This window comes from Pinus tabuliformis, chromosome 2_2, assembly GCF_031772625.1.
Source record: "Pinus tabuliformis cultivar Carrire ecotype Pingquan chromosome 2_2, CPIR1, whole genome shotgun sequence".
In the NCBI taxonomy this organism is placed as follows: Eukaryota; Viridiplantae; Streptophyta; class Pinopsida; order Pinales; family Pinaceae; genus Pinus; species Pinus tabuliformis.
The window spans coordinates 553,162,367-553,163,994 of record NC_142300.1 but is presented as its reverse complement, the minus strand read 5'-3'; the positions used below and the strand labels follow the sequence as shown (position 1 = coordinate 553,163,994).

Below are 1,628 nucleotides of genomic sequence, written 5' to 3'. Positions count from 1 at the left end.
CTGGAATGCAGGTGTTGCACCATATCTTGACTATGCAATTACATAGAATAATTGTTTAACATAGAAATATCTTGAATAAAGAAACTAAACCAAATTCCAATCATCCTAGCTAATATTTGCATTAAGAAGAGAAGGGTCCTCTTAGCCTAGATTACAACTATGATAGCTATTAACTTAATTCATTTCCAAGCATTCAAACAGTTTAGATAAAGTCCTATAAATGATAATGCATAAATTAAATAGTTTAAACAATAGAACACATCCCGGTTCACTTAAGTGGCTGCTTGGAAAAACAATCCTCCGCAGAAAAGAGTTTAAACCCTCTATCGATTACAGAACGGGAGTAATCTCCCCAAAAACTACCAAAAGAGTCTACACAGAATTCCATTAATAATTCATGTGTGCTTACTTAATTACATAATCAACAGAACGATAAAACTTGAACCAATTCGATGCAGAGTCTCTATCTTTGACCCTATGGGAAAATGTTCCATAACTTAATTCATTCCAGAGGTAAGATTCCAACCTGGAAGGGCCAACAATGATGCCGTGAGCAATTTAAGCTCTGATGAGGAATGACCTTCACTAACACTAATACCATTAAGCACTGTATAGTTACCTGTCAAGCAACCGAAACCTTAAATTAGGAAAAACTTATGGAAAAGTCGAACAAACCCAGTAAATGAACATAAGGGAAGATTTGTTACCTGGAGGTGGTTGATTCCCATAAGAGGCAGCTTCCCTGTCCACAGCGAGCAAACCGTATGAGAAATATTAAACAACTCAAAGGAATTAAATCATGCAAGTGCAGAAGCATTCAGAGGTTACCTTCCATGGCTAAATCCTGGATTTGATTGTCATCGAGGTGTTGGAAGTGCCATGGGGCTTTCCTGTGCAACAACGAACAAGTGTTAACATGGCTCCGAAACCTCAGTCTAGCTATACATAAAACACCGCCATACAGGCTAAGAAGACGACCGAGCAACAACTTCAGGGGTTTACCTGGCCCTGCATTGGCAACAGCTACCACCTTCATCATTCTCAGAGGATGCCCAGAGGAACAATAACCCTCATCAAGACATCGAGCCTTTGCAGTATAGTAAACCCTTGCAGAATGACAAACCCTCATGGAGCAGCAAGAAACCACAGAAGCAGCGACAACAATGAACCACACAGAGGCCAAGGACAAGCTATTAGTTAGGGTTGATAACCTTAAGAGATCTCCACCATCCAATCGCATGAGCCCAATCAATGGCATCAACACCAAACAGATGGCACGAGTAGCATGACCCATCTGGCTAGCACACTCAGTGTTACTCCATGTCTCCCTGCCGCATGGCTTTAGGTACAGAGGGCAACAAGTCAACCCATGAGGATGGACGGGGAAATCACATGGTGGATCATTCACATTTAAACTCAAACCTTTCGACTTTAATTCCATCTGTGGGATTCATTAGATCCAGTACATGTCATGTCTACGAACTCATGATTTAAAATAATCAAAATTTATGTGATTGCATATAATGAACCAATTACCAAAGTCCCGGATGGGCATTTTTATATAGTAATTAATTTATTTTTTTATTCATAAGTGGTAAGTTAACTTAGGTGTTACAAGTGGTATCAGA

At 39.7% G+C, this 1,628-nt stretch overlaps 1 long non-coding RNA gene across 1 annotated transcript; it reads right to left on the bottom strand.

Moving 5' to 3' along the window:
- Window positions 1–201: 201 nt before the first annotated feature.
- LOC149193837 (uncharacterized) lies at window positions 202–1,219 on the bottom strand. Its single transcript, XR_016255001.1, has 2 exons — window positions 708–1,219; window positions 202–526 (listed from the first exon to the last, which is right to left on the bottom strand). It is a non-coding gene; the product is annotated as an uncharacterized LOC149193837 (long non-coding RNA).
- Between the last annotated feature and the right edge of the window lie 409 nt (window positions 1,220–1,628).